Source organism: Lutra lutra, chromosome 17 (assembly GCF_902655055.1).
Source record: "Lutra lutra chromosome 17, mLutLut1.2, whole genome shotgun sequence".
NCBI classification, from domain to species: Eukaryota; Metazoa; Chordata; class Mammalia; order Carnivora; family Mustelidae; genus Lutra; species Lutra lutra.
Window position 1 is genome coordinate 42,317,435 of NC_062294.1, and position 20,000 is coordinate 42,337,434.

The 20,000-nt window shown below is 44.2% G+C and overlaps 1 protein-coding gene across 2 annotated transcripts in view; it reads left to right on the forward strand.

Moving 5' to 3' along the window:
* The first annotated feature begins 2,493 nt into the window (after nucleotides 1–2,493).
* Nucleotides 2,494–20,000, forward strand: part of GARRE1 (granule associated Rac and RHOG effector 1) — an 83,524-nt gene continuing 66,017 nt past the window's right edge. The window contains exon 1 of one of the 2 annotated variants that reach the window (XM_047710617.1): nucleotides 2,494–2,603. The gene's annotated coding sequence lies outside the window, so the exon portion shown is untranslated. Of the gene's footprint in view, nucleotides 2,604–8,796; nucleotides 9,284–20,000 lie in introns of those variants that run through there. The other variant, XM_047710616.1, reaches the window with a different exon arrangement.

Sequence of the window (20,000 nt, forward strand, 5' to 3'; positions counted from 1 at the left end):
CCTTCTCTTCCTGACCCTCCAAATTCATTTCATCACCAACACTCATCTGCTTTACTCCCTACTGCCACTACCATAGTCTGTGAGTATCTTTCCAAGTGAGGTTCACATACCCACTAGTGTAAGAAAGCAATCTAGTAGAGTACAGGAAGAAACTAGTAGAACTTCTATATAGGCTGTTTTCTTTTTAGTCTTTTAAAATTCTTTATTTCTGTTTCATAATGTAAATAGAATATGAATAGTCTAGTGGATCTATGGGCACACCTGGACATATTCCAGATTTGGTTCCAGACCACCATAATAAAGCTAATATTGCATTAAAGTGAGTCAAGTGAATTTTTTGTTTTTTTCCAGTGCATATAAAAGTTATGTTTACATAAGACTATAGTCTATTAGGTGTGCAACAGCATTATGTCTAAGAAAAATGTATATACCTTAATTAAAAAATACTTTATTGCTGGGGCACCTGGGTGGCTCAGTCAGTTAAGCATCCAATTCTTGATTTTGGCCCACGTTATGATCTCAGGTTGTGGGCATGGAGACTACCTGAGATGCTCCCTCTCTCCTTCTCCTTCTGCCCCTCTCCTCCTGTTCTTTCTCTCTCTCTCTCTCTCAAAAACCACAAACAAACAAACAAAAAAACCAGCCCACACTTTATTGCTAAAAATTCCTAACCATCATCTGAGCTTTCTTTGAGTCATAGTCACTGATCATAGATAACCATCACAAGTAAAATAATAATGAAAAAGTTTGAAGTATTGGGAGAATGACCAAAATGTGCACAGAGACACAACGTGAGCAAAAGCTGTTGGAAAAATGGCACCAATAGACTTGCTCAAAGCAGGGTTGCCGCAAACCTTGAATTTGTAAAAATATTCTTTCTGCAAATTGCAATAAAAGGAAGCATATTAAAATGAGGCATGCTTGTATGTAATTTACTAATAAAATTGAGGTGATATTCAAACTTGTTTTCTAATAGATGCTCAAGAAAAACAACAACAAAAAATTGAAAGCCCTGGTCTAAATGAGAATCATTTTTTGCTTGCACAATCAAAATAGCCTCTTGCTGTCTATCTATCCATCTATCTAAAATATACATACAATTCACCACTTTAACCATCTTAACTGTATAGTTTTGATGTGGTTGTGAATCATCACTACACTCATCTCCAGAACTTTTCATCTTTGCACACTGAAACACTATACTGATGAAATACAAACTCCCCATGTCCCCCTCTCTCCACTCTCTGGCAACTACCTTTTACTTGCTGTCTCTATGAACTTGCCTCCTCCAGGTATCTCATATAAGTGGAATTGTAGAAGAATCATAGAATATTTGTCCTTTTGTGATTGCCTTATTCATTACTTAGCAAAATGCTTCATGGTTCATACATTTGTAGCATGTGTCAGAATCCCCTTCTTTTCTAAGGCTGAATAATGTTCCATTGCATGGATAGACCACATTTTGTTTATCCACTCATCCATCCGTGGACATCTGGGTTGCTTCCACTTTTTTGGCTATTAAGAATAACTCTGGGGGCGCCTGGGTGGCTCGGTGGGTTAGGCCACTGCCTTCGGCTCAGGTCATGATCTCAGGGTCCTGGGATCTAGTCCCGCGTCGGGCTCTCTGCTCGGTGGGGAGCCTGCTTCCCTCTCTCTCTCTGCCTGCCTCTCTGTCTACTTGTGATCTCTCTGTGTCAAATAAATAAAATCTTTTAAAAAAAAAAAAAGAATAACGCTGCTATGAACATGGATAAAGAAATCTACATCCACTCTTGCCTGCCCCTCTCTAGTTCTTCCCTGAACCTGTATCCCTAGTAATCCCTTTAAGCCCACAAGTATGGTAAAATCACCCCTTGCTTAAAACTTACTAGTTCCCCATTGCTCTCAGGCAAGATCTTAACTACCCTCGTTTCTTGAACACAAAGCCATTGAAGACACCTGCTGTTTCATCTGTCTTAACCGTGCTTTCCTCTCTGCTTCTCCAAGTTGTTTTCTTCCTTCTTCCCTTTAGGACCTCATCTCCTGCTCTATTTTCTGGGCGAAGAATTCCCTGATCACCCTCCTACACTAGGTCAGGGGACTCTCTCTCCCTCCCTCTTCCACTTTCCCCTCCTACCGCTTGTCACAATTGGCACTGTCTCATCATGTGTATTTGTGACAATTTTATTGTGTTTCCACTAGAGAATAAACCTGTGAGGGTGAGAGCGTTCATTACCCGGTCCCTGTAGTGCCTGTCAGGACCCGGCATCCAGCAAGCACTCAGTATTTTAGTATTCTGCTTCAATAATAAATACGTGAGGACGCAGCTAACCCCTCCCGCCCAGGGGCCAAGCCACAGAGGAGGACCCGGGTGGCCCTGCGGGCTCGGGCTGCGTGTCCTCAACCCCTGCCCTAACGCAATCCCACAGGGAGGTCGCCGGCGCCTAGGGTTGGAAGCTCAGGGCCGCCCCCTCCCGGCTCGCGCTAGGGGGCTCGACTTCGAGCCCCGGGGTCGCGGCCAGTCCGGCGTCCGCCTGGGGCGGGGGCGGGGCCGGCCTGGAGACGTCACTTCCGGTGTACACAGCCGGTCCGGGCGGTGCGCTGGGGGACGGGGCGCGTCGCAGGTGAGGAGCGGGCGCGAGCGGGCGCTGCCTGGTGCGGGCTGGCGGGCGGGCTGGCGGGCGGGCTTGGGGGTGGCCGGTGGGCTGCGGCCGGGGCTGGCGTCTGGACGAGCTCGTGGGGCGCCGCTCCGCTCGGGGCCGCGGGGCGCGGGGCCGTGGGCTCCCGCCCCTTGCCCGTCCGCTGTGGAGGACGCCGGGCTCTGGGGGCGCTGGCCGGGCGGACGGAAGCCCGGAGGGGCCTCCCGGCTCGTGCCCGGGACCGGGGGCGCTGGGGGGACCCCGCAGACGCGGGACGGGAGAGGAGGGGGGGTCGCTCCCTCGGGCCGCTGGGGTCGAGGAGGTCGTGCTGGCGCGGGCACCCGCTCCCGGAAGCCGGCGGAGCAGTCCGCGGAGGCACGGCGGCCTGTGGGCGGCCTGGGTCCGCCGGGACTGGCTGGAGACGCGGCCCTCACGCCGCCCGGCGGCTGCCCGGCCGGCTGCGCGCACCTTCCCCGCCGTGCGGGGCAGCCGAGGAACACGATTTTCCGGTCCGGCGGAGCCTGCTGGCGCAGTCGGCCCGGGGGTGGCTGTGCGGGGACCCGCCGGGGCCGCGGCCGGGGATGATGGACCCACGCCTGTGGGGCGAGTGCAGGGTCAGGGGTGTGTCTTCCTGCTCCGCGCGGTGCGAGGAAAGAAGCATGCCTGCTTGGCACGATAAGAATTCTGTTTATACTCCTCGCAAAATTTGCCAGATGAACACTCAGGTTGGGGGACCCCAATTTGAAAGTAGCTTGTTCCCGCCCCTTCACACCCATTATAAAAGCAGTTCGTTCTCCTCACATTCGAGACAACACAGAAAGTATCGTGACAATACTTTTTCAAATGACAGTCGTCCGCCCACCTACCACTCAGGGACAGGCATTGCTAACATTTTATTAATACCAATAAGTTGTCTCTTTCACTTGTATTATCACTTGTATAGATTTCATACTTACCGTTGTAGACCATATGTAACCAAACCCTACGGATGAACATGCAGATTGTTTCCAGTTCGTCACGGGATAATTCTGATTGTTTTAGCATAAATTTACAAATGAGGTCAAAGGTAACATTCATTTTAAAAATAAGGTATATTTGTTTCCTTTGCTGACATGTTTGGAAAATTCTTCATCCCGATGTTATAAAAAGCTCCACTCATTTTTGCTCCTCATTTCATGGCTTTTTTTTTTTTTTTTTAAACTTTCAGCTTAAAAATTTCTACTTAAAATTTCGTCTCGGTTTAAGATACGAAATATTTTCCAAATGGTTAGTTGACCCAGTTTTATTGACTAAACTCTGACTGCTGTTTTGTCATATTTTAGATCTAAAGTCCTCAGTGTGTGTTTATAAGGCACTACTCACAAAATTGATACTTAGATTTTGTGTATGCGGTTTTAAAATTTCATTCGCAGTATCTTTTATTTTTTCTTAATTATTTTCCTTTACAAGTCTAGGAAATAGTTCATGTTTGAGGGTTTTTTTTTTTCTTTTTATCTTTTAAAGTGAAAAGTTTATTGTTTCATTTGCGTTCTTGCTGACAAGATAACAAACTCCATATGAAGAGTTCAGGTTTGTTGTGGCAACTTTTCAGTCTGGCATTTGAGATTCTAATCTTCCTCTATTTTTGCACTCGAATACGTAGGTTAGCATTGGAGACCAAGATAGAAAAGCTCTCAGATTCCCTTGGCAAGCCTAGATTTTTTTCAATCTAAAATTATCTCTGGATTTTTGGAAGACAGCATGTTTTAAGCATCCTTTAAAAAAATTTTTTTAAACAAGTTGCACATGATTCTGCTGAAATCTTACTAAATGTTTATTCTGTTTCAATCCTGGAGCCTAATACACCAGAAGCTTTATGTCAAGCGGGTCTTCCAAGTCTGTAGGAAAATAATTGTATCTAAGAGCTAGTAGGCTGGGACATCACGTGGGCTGGGTGTCCACTTTCTTTCTTTCCCTCTTGAGATGTTGTCCTTTGTGGAAAATGATGACCTTCCTAGGTGAAGAAAATATTGGTTTGAAAAGGAATTACTCTACTTTGGAATTACAGAAAAAAAAGAAAAAAAAGAAAAAAAAAAAAAGATGCCTTCTTCTCTTAGTACAAGTTCACAGAGAGCCTGAACTTGTGAGGGGTTGTGCTTCAAATGTCTTTATCGCTACTGAAACTGCTCTTGGGGCCCAATTGATAGATGCAGTGGCTGCTGCTTACTCATTTCCCTTGACCTTGACCATAAATATTTGGCATGGTGAGCCAGATTTTCTTGTTGTTGTCAGTCTTCTTTTGGTTGGCCTTCTTGAGTTGGAGCTATTGTGGTCACTTTCTTAACTTGGAGACTATGCTTTTTCACTTGAGTTTGTTGTTTCTCTTTCCACGTCTGCCTGTGAGCATTTTCCGAGGCCTAGCTTTGTGCCTCTTCCTCTTTTCCCAAAAAACATGCTCTTTCCCATTCATCCAGTATGTGACTTCCAGGCAGAGAACCACTTCACCTCGTCACTCCTGTCTCCATGCAGTGACCCCAACTCAGACTGTGCTGCAGGTCATTTCTTTATCTCCATCTGACCCTGGTCATGTTCTCAAGGCCGTATTCTGTCCAGCTTAGGGAGCCCTTCCTTGCTTGCCAAGGTGGCCTGTCCTTCATAACTCTAAGGACCTATCCCATCTCCTTTTCCTTCTTGATTTGGGCTGCATATGCCATTTGCTTTCTATGCCTGCAACTTGATTTAGACTTTGTATCTTTGCTCTTAGGGACTTCAGACATAATCTGGTCCCACCCTGGATGAGAAAGATGAGATCCAGTGATTTTATTTATTAATTTAGTTAACTCACATTTATGGAGTATTTATAGTATGGGCTAGTTACTGTAGTGGAAAATTAAAATACAGAGCTGAAAGGCACAGTCTGAACAAGAAGGCCAAAAAAGCAATTGCCATAAAGTATCATAAGTGCCTAGAAGTGGGGGACATGTAATGAGTTCCCCGAGGTTTCAGAGATCTTGTCTGTTCACTGCCCCAGGACCTAGAACACACTGTTCTGGGAACAATCAACTATTTGTTGAATGAATCAGTGATCATCTGAGAATGACATGAGAATAAAAGTGCTGTCTATAGAGAAGATACAAACCAAGAGACATTTTTTTAAGTGTAGTTTGGAGAATTTCGGGAAAACTTTAAGTTCAACCAAAATGACCCGGCTGTAACCCCAAGAAGGCATGATTGGAATGTGTTCATAGCCAGAATGCTTAAACTTAATTTTGTATCCTCAGAAGAAAAGCCTGCATTTCTAGGAGAGGGTTAGGATGGTGTCTGTGGAAATTGGGGTGACAGGTCCAAGAGAGGAATTGGATGATATGTCTGTAGCACTGCCTGGGGGCCCTGGCCAGGGGAGCTGTGTGCAATCCTCCAGTGAGCCTCTGCACCACCAGACAGATGGGTACATCTCTGTTGATGCCTTTCTAGGCAGGAGAATCTTTCCCTTGCTTTGCTTCCACGCTCCCAGCCAAGGAGAGAACGTGAATGGTTGCAAGCTCCATATCCAAACCGCTCAGATTAGATCCTTGTCTTGGGGTGCTGGCTAATCTCTTTGCCCCTCAATAGAATGGGGAGAATGGTAGTACCTTCCTCTTTGTTGCCTGGCACCTGCTAAGTGCTCAGTAAATATTAGCCCTCATCAATATTTATAAACTTAGTAACTGGTCTTCTGGTTAGTACATAGCCATCTTTGAGTTCAGGCAGCCTAACTCAGTTGCCCTGGACCTGCTTGCTCCTGGGTACATTGACAAAGCTGAGAATCAGAGGGGAAGTCATGACAGATACATTCTGCCCAGACTGCTCATCCGGAGAATCCACCTGTTGCCAGGAATTTCCTGGAGAAGGACAGGCTTAAGCTGAGTACACTGGGAGAAGGTTAGTACAGCACCACTAAGGGGAGAGGCCATGACAGGTACAAAGGAGTAGGGGAGCAAGCAGAAGGTGTGTGAGCTGAAGGAGCTTTAGGGTAAAGGGTGGACAGGTATGAATATGGAAGTGGAGGGAAATGAGATTGGAGAGGAAGGCGGGGTCAGCTCTTGAAGAAATTATTAATGACAATATGTAACTTATTGGGCACTAACAATGTGTCAGGTGTGATGTTAATCCCTTCCACTCACTGTGCTAGCCAGGTTTGGTGCCAAGTGCTTTGTGTACGTTACCTTGTTCCGTCTTCACAACAACCTTGTGATGCAGGTGTTTACGTTACAGGAGAAGTGATGTGTACAGTGTCAGCTGGTAGGTCTCTCTGCCTGGTGATTCAGCCTGCACATTGTTGCAAGGTTAACACTTAGTATCTTTTGTACATTTTTTTAAATTTTATTTTTTCAAAGAGTTTTTTTGTGAGAGAGCGCGCACATGCACAAGCAGGGAGAGCAGCGGGCAGAAGGAGAAGTAGGCTCCCGGCAGGGCAAGGATCCCCGATATGGGACTCGATCCCAGGACCCTGGGATCTGACCTGAGCCAAAGGCAGATGCTTAACTGACTGAGCCACTCAGGCGTCCCTCTTTTGTACATTTAAAAACCTTTATGACTCCTATATCCTGATGAACTCCAAGCCCACCAATATCCTCTGACTTTATAGAACCGTCTTGGGTTCAAATGTGAAAATATGTGTATCTTAGAATTGAATAAACCCAGTTCAGGCGGAGATATGCATCAAGCTCAGAGAAATGTAGTGAAACAGGTAAAATGCAGAACAATGTGTATATGGGCCCATTTGTGTAAAAAAAAAAAGGAGAGAGAGAGAGAAATAAACATGAAATAGGTTTCTAAGTGTAGAAAAAAAATTCTGGAATGATAGAAAAGAAACAGTGGCTGCCTTTGGGATGAGGCCCCAGAAATCTAGGCTGTTAGGCGGACCTAGCTTTGTCTTGCTTACCCTTTTGTATAGGATGATTTTCTTTTCACTGTATATGTGTATTATATTTTCAATTCAAAGTTAATAAAAACAAGTTTTTAAGTGTTTGCCATGTACGTAGTAGTCACTGAGAGAGAGAGTAGCACAGGCACTAAGAACAAGGACTTTATCCAGACTGCTTGGGTTTGGTTTCTGTCTCTGCCACTTATTGGTCATTTATCTCTAAGTCACCCAACCTCTCTTTACCTCCTTTTACACTCTCTGAAAATGGGGGCGGTAACACGCCTCCTGGAGTTATAGTGGGATGTTAATGACTTAATATTTGTGAAGTTCTTAGACCAGTTCCCGACTGGCAGCATTATGGCCAGGTGCTGGGCACCACCGTGCGAGCGAAGAGGGGATCAGCCTGTCGCCCTGCACTGGCAGTTCTGTGGGAGGGGAAGGCATACGAAGCTAGTGTCGAGCAGTGGCAGCGGGGGCTGCAGGGGCTCGGGACAGACTCCGTGGGAACTGAAGGGGCCCAGGATGGTTTCATCCAAACACTGAATCTTAAATGTGGGTAACTTCTACAAAAAGTGACAAGGGAGAAAAGGGCACCCAGGGACTGGTTCCAAGGGTGATGTGTGCCCTAGACAGACTGAGAAATAGAGACAGGAAAGAGCCTGAGGGGAGCCCGAAATTGGGATCTAGCTTGTGATGACAGGTCATCGTTATATGGCAGTTTTTCTTAACCTATATAAAAGAATGATGTGATTTATAATGACATCTTAGGCTTGATGAGATGTGGTAGCTGGACCTTGATCTTTGAAATGGCCAGGAGATGTCCCTGTGTAATTTACTGAATGAGTCCCTTAATGCAGCACCTGTGGGTCACTTCCAGGTGGTGCTTGCAGACCGTGTTGCCCGTGAGTATCTCTGATTTCTGCCTCTACATTAGTATATTGAGTCTTTTGCTAGGATTCATTTCTAGATGGTATCACCTTTTTTTTTTTTTTTTTTTTTTTAACCGTTTTGCCTATGTTTCTTGTCTCTGGGTCACTGTCCGATCTGTGCTTTTTCAAATTGGTAACTGCAAAGAATCTTAATGGAATAGTTTTTTTTTTTTTTTTTTTTAAGATTTTTTTGTTTGTTTGTTTATTTGACAGAGAGAGAGAGTGGGGGAAACAGACTCCCCACTGAGCAGAGAGCCCTATGCGGGGCTTGATCCCAGGACTCTGAGATTATGACCCGATCTAAAGGCAGAGGCTTAACCCACTGAGCCACCCAGGCACCCCTTAATGGGATAGCTTTTGAGTGCAGAATTCGAGCTAGAGATTACCTGGGAAAAAATCCAATTTTCTTATTAGGAATAATTTTGGGATTAGATGCCAGTGAGGTGCATTTATGACGGGGAACGTGGGACTACCTGAGTCTTCCCTCACCCCACCCCCAGGTCCCAAAGGTGGATGCGTTTGCCTGGGAACAGAGGCAGAGGGAAGCTGGCTCGGCTCCCAGACCTGAGTGCTGCAGGCTCTGGTAACCTAGGCAGGGGAGGCAAAGGGAGAGCAACCTCTCCCCAGTTCCCTGTCCCACGCCTGGGTCTCAAGGTCGCAGAGAATGCCGCCACCATAGCTTTGAGCCCTGTCCTTGCCGATCTTCCTTCAGCTTGGGCCTGACACAGGAGGGAGTGGCCTGCAGGGAAATGGGAGGAGCCTTGACCTCCTTCCCCTCTGGAGGACACAGGGCAGCCCTCCTTTTACTTTGTTGCCAGGACCTTGAGAGTCGGGGCCAGAACAGCAGGAAGGTAAGTAATATTTTTTAAAAACTTGGTAGCTGTGTGGTATTTTGAGGAGGAAGAGTGGTTTTTTCCCCCCACTAATGGTAGGCTGGCGTGAAGTATTTCATTAGAAGAGAAAATGCTTTTCTCTGACTAGTGTCCAGCTTCCTTCAGAGCAGATAGCCCCAGTTTCTGAGTGAGACTTAAGGTGTGCCAAGTGCTATGGTTTATGGGCTTAAGCCTCACTACCGTACTGAAGAAACTGAGGCACAGAGTTCAGAGAAACAGAGGCGTAGAGTTAATAAGTGCCATTCTCGTAACTGATAATTACTAAGAACTGGGATCCGTATCTAGGTCAGTCTGACTCCCAAACCCGTACCATAACTACTGTACTTTGTCAGTGCCTGTTTCCAAGAAATGTCTTGATACTGTGTAGCACCTTTTTTTTTCTTCAAGATTTTATTTATTTATTTATTTGCCAGAGAGACAGTGTGTGGGCGTGAGCACAAGCAGGGCGAGCAGCAGGCAGGGGAAGAGGGAGAAGCAGGCTCCCCATGGACTAGGGAGCCTGATGCAGGGCTCAACCCCAGGACTCTGAGATCATGACCTGAGCCGAAGGCAGACGCTTAACTGACTGAGCCACCCAGGCGCCCCATGTACTGTGTAGCATCTGACCTACAAGGTAAAAGCATGAGCTTTTTCTCCCATGAGGTTGTAAGCTCCCAGAGAGCAGGACTTGTGTCTGTTTCATTCACCCCTGTACCCCCAGTGCCTGGAGCAGTGTCATGTACATAGTAGGACCTCAGTAGATGCCTCGGTATGTGAAGGCTCATGGTGTGGAGAAACGGCAGAGCCTGAAAGTCAGATGATGGTAACCCACTGCAGGCCTGCTCTGTAGGGCTATCCTCCCTGCCTGGGGAATGGGGGTGGGAGGTGCTGGGGAGGAGGCTTCTTGAATGTCCTCACTGCTCAATGATACCTGACCTGCTGCAGCGTTTGTGGGGAAGATCGGGCTCCCTCGCCTTGACTCTAACTTGCTGTTCTTTCTGAGAGATGGGAAGGTTTGCTGGGCGTGCGCGATTGGAGTCAGGGTTCCCAGCGTAGTGGCAGGAGCTGCCGATCATCCATTGATCAGATTTTTCAAGGGTGCCTTGAATTTTCAGAAATGGTCCCGAATCTGAAGTGCATGTATCCAAAGTTTATATCATTCCTCTCCATAGTAGGAGAAATAATTTATACATTGCAGTTTGATTTACCCATTTGTATATAAGCTTCTTGATAAATACTTGTTTTTCCCCATTTGAGATTAATTTTGGACAGGTGCCATAGTGCAAATTGTTAAAAATGAGTAGCACAATTACGTTTTCCTGAATAACTTTCTGTTGGATACATTAGTTTTCATTAGTTCAACTTGCTTTTATGTTTGGAAACTTTTGGGTAACGAAGGCTAAAACTAGGCTCAAACAGAGCTGAGTGGATCAGGGCCTTTTCATGCTGTAACATACTAACAAAAATAAATTCGTGGTTTTTAATAGATGTAGATTTTTGGGGATGTTTTAACAATTTGGGTTTGAAAAAATTACATCAATGCTTGTGGCTTTTAAAAAATGATTTTTCTCAGTCGACTATACTTCAGTTTAAAAAAAAAAGATTTACTTTAAGTCATTCTCCTTAATTTATCCCCCAATTTCTTTTTTTTTTTTTTAAAGATTTTATTTATTTATTTGACAGAGCGATCACAAGTAGGCAGAGAGGCAGGCAGAGAGAGAGGGGGAAGCAGGCTCTTTGCCGAACAGAGAGCCCGACGCCGGGCTCCATCCCAGGACCCTGGGATCATGACCTGAGCCGAAGGCAGAGGCTTTAACAAACCACTGAGCCACGCAGGTGCCCCTATCCCCCAATTTCTATCAGCATCACAATTTGTTGCTGTGAATATGTTCATTGTGCTTGGCTGTATTGGATGTGAAAACTTGTAATGGTCCAGCACCATTTTAATTCATCAAAAACCTGGTTTTACCTGAGCAGACTTTTTCAGAAGCTTCAGAACCAAAGTCATTTATCCTTTGGTGATACGTGGTAATGATTTGTAGATAAACCTTTCCTTGGCAAGGCGGTGTCAACTGCCCCCTGCCTCCTGCTTTTAGCTTCTTTTGAAGATTTTTATTTAATAAAGTGTTTTGGCTCAGAATGTTCCTCTAATAAAATTCTTTGAAAAGTTGTAATATTTGTTTTGTTTTAAAGGCAACAGGTTTTGGGTTAATCTTTTGATTTTATAAGAAAACTAAACAGAAGTCTTAGAATACAGCAGGTTGATTTATCACCAGAAAATTCGACAAATAGCTAGATCTGCCCTCAGCAGGACCGGCAATGGATTCTTTTCCTTCCACTAAATGTTCACCACTTTTCTTGGTATGAAACTGAATATATGGTGATTACCATCCATTTCATTTACTTTTCTACTTATTTACTAACTATTTAAAAAATAAACTAGACTTTGATCTTCCTCTTTTTCTCCTCACCCCCCAAATACCCTCAATTTAAACAAAATTACCCTTCATCTGTATGACTATTAACACACTTGGTCTTTTTTTTTTTTCCCCAATTTGTGCTATTTTGGGGATGCCTGGGTGGCTCAGTTGGTTAAGTGTCTGCCTTCGGCTCAGGTGTATCTCTCTCTCTCTCCTTTGTTTTTTTACACAAATGGGCCCATATACACATTGTTCTGCATCTTACCTGTTTCACTACATTTCTCTGAGCTTGATGCATATCTGCTCCTGAACCATGTTTATTCAATTCTAAGATACACATATTTTCACATTTTAACCCAAGACGGTTCCATAAAGCCAGAGGATCTTGGTGGGCTTGGAGTTCACCAGGGAATGGGAGTCATAAAGGCTTTTAAATGTACAAAAGAGGGATGCTTGAGTAGCTCAGTCAGTTAAGCATCTGCCTTTGACTCAGGTCAAACCCAGGGTCCTGGGATCGAGTCCTACATCGAGTCCCACATCAGGCTCCTTCCTCAGTGGGGAGCCTGCTTCTCCCTCTCCTGCCTCTCTGCCTACTTGTGCACTCTCTCTCTCTGACAAATAAATAAATAAAATCTTAAAAAAAAACCTGTTCTATTTTGAAACTAAATTTCAACTCTCTTGACTTTATGGTTAGAAAATTTTTTCTTCTGCTTAGATTAAATTATCACTTGTTTGTAGATGACTGAATAAAAAAGCTTTTCAGGGTGCCTGGGTGACTCAGTCATTAAGCATCTGCCTTCAGCTCGGGTCCTGAGGTCCTGGGATTGAGCCCCACATTGGGCTCCTTGTTGAGCAAGCAGCCTGCTTCTCCCTCTGCCTGCTGCTCCCCCTGTTGTGCTCTCTCTCTGTCTTTCTCTCTGACAAATAAATAAATAACATCTTAAAAAAAAAAAAAAGCTTTTCAGATCCACTAATATCTTCCTTTGTTATTATAGAGGAATGTCCTATTTTGTGGTGATAAATGTTACAGAGCAAGTGTCAGGACAAGAGGTGGTCAGATGTCACCGTGTGGGGGCAGTTTGTTCTCCCATTTGACCAGAAGCTCCTGGAGGGCCCTCCCTCTGCATCCTGGGTGCCCCGAGCATTCCAGAGCATTCAGGGACCACTCGCAGGGTTGACTGTGTTGCTGGAGGATGCGTATAGAAACATCTTCATTTGAAGTATGGTAGATTTGAACGTTGATCAGAATTTTTATTTAGTAGGTTTTTTTGTGGGGTTTTTTTTTTTTTTTTTGGTCAACTGATCGGTTATCCGGTAAGTTTTTGTTTTGCATTAACAGCAATTTTAGTAGTCATTTCTTGAACAGAAAAAAAAAATAATCTTGGCCTCCTTAAAACTTTTTCATTGATATTTTTTACTCTGATAGAACTTTAATGTTTCTGGAGTTTTTGCACGATTTTTTAAATTAACATGCTTAGTATTAATTTCTTGGGAACTGTTTCTGTCTAATGGGCTAGTGCTCAGTTTTGCACATATTTTTCTTTGGGGGCAGTCTCTGGGTGTGGAAGTCATCTGGGCCTGGTGGACCCAGAAGTGTCACTTCCTTTCCTCTGGCTTTGGCGCTCCATGCCTGCCTTTCCATTTTGATGTTTTAATGATACCCTCCTTGCTCGGTGATTTGTGTTCAGGAAGCAAGGCAGTGATTACTTTTGTTTCTGCTTTGTGAACTTCCTCCCCCACTTCCTATTTTTACCAACCAACTACAGGAAATGAGGCAGCTCCTGGCTGGCTGCTAAGCACTGATTTTAGGTGGCAGAGGACAAGGGCCGGAGCCATTTAAAACATTTTCCTCCTTAGTCTTTTCACTGCCTCCTTCCTGTAGGAATCATAGGAACATGGTTTTGTGATTGGGTTGAGATGATGACATGTCCTCCTCACCGTTGGTGGGGTGGGATGCTGCTCAGTTGTCGGGCAGGGCTTTGGTGAAGTAGCAGGTGAGAGCTTTTCTCCATTGTAACAGTAGGAGTGGGACATCGTAGCCTTGTGGCCCAGCTGCTGTCGTGGGTGAACAGTTTGGCAGAAGCAAAAGGTGAAGGAACCTGTTCTAAGTAAGGCTGAAAAGGTGGGTTCTGGTCCTCCAAGGTGGGAGCCCTGACTCTAGGGGCCCTGTCTGCTCTCTGAGATCTTTGACGAGGGCCTTAGCCTTCGTGGTGCTCTCCTTCCTCTGAATTCATGGCATTTATTTTCTAAACCACTATTTAGCATTTACCCTTTTCTTTTCCCATGATAACTCTTATCATATTGTGGACTTGCGGGAGCTTCGCTTAGGGAGAAGTTTTTATCATCTTCTCAGAAAGAAGTAACCTTTTATACATTAGGTAACTTGAACATGGAAGGTGCTTGAAGCATTTGTTTAGCAGAGTTTCTCTAGTGGCACTATTACCATCTTGGGGTGGATAATTCTTTGGCTTTGGATTAACGAGGCAGCTGTCCTGTTCGTGGTAGCATAGTTAACAGCTTTTCTGGCCTCTACCCACTAGCACTCCCCTACTCCCCCAGTTGTGACAACCAAAAAGTGTTTCCAGACATTGCCAGATGTCCCCTGAACTGGGTGCATGTGAAGGATCTTCTCCTCTACTTGTTGCGAACCACTGTGTTAAAGGATTGATGGCTGACTTCTAATTTTGTAAATTGGAATAAAAAGAATGTTTGGTTCATTGGGTTTGGAGCCATTTGTTAGTTTCTATTCCAATATCTAACATTCTCATACATTTTTGGTTTGCCAGTTAGATTTTGCTATTGTCTATCAGCCAGCTTTGAAGTATATCTCCCCTTCTGTGTGCTTCCACTGAAAGAACTGGGGCCTGAGCATCTGACAGCTTGGCTTCTGGTCCTCATAGAAAGCATTTTCTCTCAGTCTTGATCTTGCTTGTTCCAGAAGGCTATTTCCTAGGAAGCTGAACACTGTGTATATAAAGGAGAAAATGAAAGGCATCTAGAATGTAACAGTAACAGTAGCTCACGTTTATGGAGCAGTTGCTGGAGACAAGGTGAACAGAATTGGCAGGATTGAATGTAAGAGATAGAAAGCCAAAGGAACAAGACGGTGACCATCTGGGACGACATATTTGGGTTAGGCTCAGGGCTGGTAGTGCCTTTAGCCAAAACAGCACATACAGCAGGAGGAGCAGGGAATGGAAGGGTGACTCGTGAAGTTTGAAGGACCTGAGGAGATGACGCATGAGTCTGGTCCTGGCCAGGAGACGTCTTGACCAAAGAGTTGAATTTTGGGTGTCATCAGCAATAGGTATGCGTATGATCTCCTAAACAGAGATCACTTTATTTTCCATCACTCCAGCTCAACTTCCAGTCAGTTCCAAGAAGACTACAGCTTTCAGCCATCCGCTTTAAGAGTGATAAACAGAACGCCAAGGTCTAGGTATTCGACAGAGGTAGAATAGTGTGGTGGAGAGCGCAGCCTCAGATTACCGGGCCCCAAACCCAGTTCTGTTGCTGACTTCCACCTCGGCCAGTGGCAAAAAAATTGAAAAACTCACTTAACCTCTCTAGATGTTTTACCTACCTCACAGGTCATTGTGAGAATTAAATTAGATAATACATGAAGTGCCCAGCACAGAGCCTGGCCCTGAGTACCCATTCGGTTAATGTCAGCTGTTTTTATTTTAGGGTTCTAGCAAGGATTAAGTGAGCTTAGGTCTCTAAAGCTCAGTTTAATGCTTGACAGGTTGTCGGCCCTTAATGAATGGTCTGTTTTGTTGAGGAGTACTCTCGAGAACATGGCAAATTGCCAGTCACTTTATTTATTTATTTATTTATTTACTTACTTTTATTTGTTTATTTGGCAGAGGCTTATTTCTAGCACTTAACTGCCGCTTCTGTGGATGGCAACACTGACTCCATGAGTGCTATAAAAAAAAAAAACCAAAAAACCCCATTAAATAAATACTGAGGATGCGCCAATCATTCAACAAATACCTGTTGAATGTTTACAGTGTGCTTAACGCCCTTGACTATCTTGAATGAGCTTGGGGATCGCGAGGGCTGGAGGTGGTGGGGAAACATGGAAACTGGTGGCGTGATACAGTACTTTGCAATTCAGCCACGACTCTGCAAAGACGGGGCTAAAAATAGGGTGTTCCGGTGGCACACAGAGGGGCTCCTAGCTCACTTTTTGCCAAGGTGGGGTCTCAAAGGAGGTGATTTCTAGGTTAGACATCCAGGAGAGGTGAGAATAAACCAGGAGAACTTGCCAGGCAGAGGGAACTGAGCATGTAGATAGTGAGTGGGAAGACAGCATCTGCAAGAACTGGGCAGGGGTGGGCAGAGGGGTGGGGGAAGACGGTTGGGAAGGGTAGTGGAGAGCTGTAACACATGTGAAGTAGGAGAGCAGGTGATTACGTTGGCTCTAGAACAGTCTCACAGCAACCAGAAGGGAGCAGTCCAGGAGTTTGGAAGATCACTCAGGAGGCTTGTCTTGTAATTCCAGCAAGAGGAAAAGAAGGTCTAAACTTTAGATTGGCAGTGAAAATAGAGACAAGGGAAAAGACTGGAGAACTATTAAGGAGGGGTATGATTAAATGACTAAGTGGCTGTAAAGAGAGTGATGAGTAGAGGTGACTGCCAGGTTTCTGGTTTACAGGCAGATGGTAGATCAAGTAGGTAGATGGTAATGCTGTCCACCAAGGCAGGAAAGGAGCAGTGAGAGCCTGGAGAGCATTGGTGATGGGCACTTGACTCAGGGACCTGTTCAGTTGGCTGTTGAATATTTCGGATGTGGAGCACAGGAGAAAAATCTGGGCTACAGAGATGGATTTGGGGATCCTCCCGGGGGAGATCATGTTGACTGTAGAAACAGACAAGGCACAGCATGGAGCTCTGGGGAACCACAGTGCTTTAGGTCAGAGGAGGAGGGGCTCCCAGTGGCAACTGAGAATGGCCAGAGGGGTGGGAGGAGAGCTAGGAGGAAAAGCATCTTCCCATACAAAATTGTCTCACTCTTTTTAGTGTGATAACATATTCTTATAAAGGGAGCCAAAAAAGTAGAGTCCTAGGACTAAGAGAACAAAGAACTAAATCTTTCAGGCATTTTCTCTTGCCTGAATAGATATTTTAAATTCATGAATGTTGAGAATAAAATTCTTCAAAGCATTTTTCTGGAGTGCATTTCTAAATATGGCTCGTGTCATTCTGAACTGACAAAAAACATGGAAATGGTTGGGCTTTGAACTTCACAGACAATAACTTCACTAATCTCCCTAAAGAATTTCCTGTGGCGTCTCCGTATTATCAAGGGTAGATTTAGATTTACATTGTTACGGACTGGAGGGAAGAAAAAATTTTCTGTGTTTTTTTTTCCTCTGAAGAGGGAATTTGTTTATGGAGTGGTTCATCTTTTTTTTTTTTTAACAGCTTTATTGAAACATAACTCACATACCATACAATTCATCTATCTAAAGGATGTGATTCAGTGCCTTTTAGGATATTCAGAATTCTGCAGCCACCACTACAATCAATTTGAGGACATCTTTATCACTCCAGAAGGAAACCCTGTATACATTAGCAGTCATTCCCATTCTTCTCATCTACCCCAGCTCTAGGCAGACATTCATCTACTTTCTATTTCAATGGGTTTGCCTGTCCTGGACATTTCTTATTAATGGAATCATATATAATATGTGGCCTTTTGTGTCTGGCTTCTTTCCCCCAGCACAGTGTCTCCAAGGCTCATACATGTTGTAGCATGGATCAGAGCTTCTCTCCTTTTTTATGCCTGAGTAATATTCCATTGCATGGCTCTCCTACATCTAGTTTATTCATTCATCAGTTGATAGACATTTGGTTTGTTTCCACTTTTTTTTTTTTAACAGTTATGAATTGCTTCATATGTGTGGAATTACTTGGTTATCTGGTACTTCTATGTTTAACCTTTTGAAGTCCTGCCAGACTCTATTCCCCCAGGCAGTTTCTCCACGTCGGCCCCAGCATTTGGTGTTGTGTGTCTTTTTTAATGAAGCCATCCCAGTGGTTAGTGGTATCTTGTGGTTCTCACTTGCATTTCCCTGACAGCTAGCAATACCACACATCTTTTCGTGTGCTTATCGGCCATTTATCTGTCATTTTTGAAAGGTTCATCTACACTTGATCATTAATTTTGGCAAGGTCAGTTAAGTTGTGAAACCCCCAAATGAAAGAACAGATGAACATATTTGACTAGAGAAATGAGGTGTGTGTGTGTGTGTGTGTGTGTGTGTGTGTGTTCGTGCACACGTGTGCATGCACGTAGTGAAAGAGGCTCTAAACAGGTGGAAAAGATGAAGGACAGGCTCCCCCAGAGAAGCATCCAGCACTCTCCCCACACCTGTACTCTTTACTCTCCACCTGAGCTTGAGAAACAGGGTGCTTAATGATCCTGTTACCTGGCTGTGACTTTGGAAGTAGAGAACATGATCTCTGCCTTCTTAAGACCACTGATACCGCCACCATTTTGAACCATGTATCAGAATGTCTGTCCTTTTTAGGCTTAAGAATATACTGTTTTATGGTTGTACCACATTTTGTTTATCCATTCATCCATTGATGGACATCTGTCTTATTTCTACCTTCTGGGTGTTATGCATACTGCTACAGTGAACACTACTATACAGATACCTGTTCAAGTTTTTGCTTTCACTTCTTTTGTGTATATACTGAGAAGTGAAATTGTTAGATCATATGGTAATTATAATATCTGAATTTTTGAAGTACTGTCCTGCTGTTTTCCACAGGGGCATTACCATTTTATATTCTCACCGATGATGCCCAGGGTTCCAGTTTTTCCACATTCTTGCCAACATCTTACTTTGTGGTTTGCTTGTTTGTTTGTTTTATAATATCCATCCTAATGAATTTGTAGTAGTGTCTCTTTGTGGCTCTGACCTGCAGCTCTCTGATGATTAGTGCTGCTGAGCATCTTTCCGTGTGTTTATTGATTTCTTTGGACAAATGTCTGTTCAAATCCTTCACCCATTTAAAAATTGGATTTCTTTGTTTGTTTGTTTGTTTGTTTTTGAGTTGTATGTAGTTCTTTCTATATCCTGGGTATTAATCCCTTTTCAGAGGTACGGTTTACATATATCTTCTCCCATTCTGTGTTGCCGTTTCACTCTATTGATAGCGTCCTTTGATGCACAAAAGTTATAATTTTGAGGAAATCCAGTTTGTCTGTTTTTTTTCCTTTTGTTGCCTGTGCCTTGGTGGTTGGTTTGTCTGTTTAAAGATAGATTTATTTATTTATTTATTTATTTGTCAGAAGGAGAGCTCACACAAGCAGGGGCAGCTGCAGGCAGAGGGAAAAGTAGGCTCCCCGCTAAGCAAGGAGTCTGATGCGGGACTCGATTCCAGGACCCCTGGGATCATGACCTGAGTCAAAGGCAGTTGCTTAACCGACTGAGCCACCCAGGCATTCCCTGTGCTTTGGTGTTTTATCCAGGACATTATTGCCAAGTCCAAACTCATTAATTTTTTTTTTAAAGATTTTATTTATTTGAGAGAGAGCACCGTGCGGGGGACAGAGGGAGAAAATATCCAAGCAGTCACCCACTGAGCGGAGCCCAGTACAGGGCTCAATCCCATGACCCATGAGATCCCTGAGATCAGACTCTGAGCGGAAAACAAGAGTCGGATGCTTAACCAGTGGAGCCACCCAGGCGCCCCCAAACTCATTAATTTTTATGTATTTAATGATTTTTTGCTCCAGGGGAGATTTTTTGTTTTGTTTCGTTTGTATGATTAGGTTGTCCCATTGTCGGTCATTAATACAGCTTATTCTTCAGGTTAGACTGTGAGTCCTTTTGACACAAGGCAGATTAGAGCGGTACCTTGCTTTCTTACCTTATAAAAATTCCTGGCTTATCTTTTTTGTCTTTGACCCCAGATCTAGAATCAGCCATTTCTATAAGGAGCTCTGATTTTTTGGTGGGCAATAGTATTAGGGGCATTCATTACAACTGGAATTTGACTCCTCCTAGGTCTTTTCAGTAAAGATGTACAAAGAAATTAAAAGGTAAATCATGATTTCAGACTGATATTTCAAATTTAGATGAAGATTTGAAGGATTTTTATTTCTTTGAATTTGTATTTGTGTCTGTTCTCCTTTGTTGACAGTAACACCGGAGAGGTATAGTAAAAAACACTGTTGAAACTTCAAGTAGGGGCGCCTGGGTGGTGCAGTCCTTAAGCGTCTGCCTTTGGCTCATGTTGTGGTCCCTCGGCCCTGG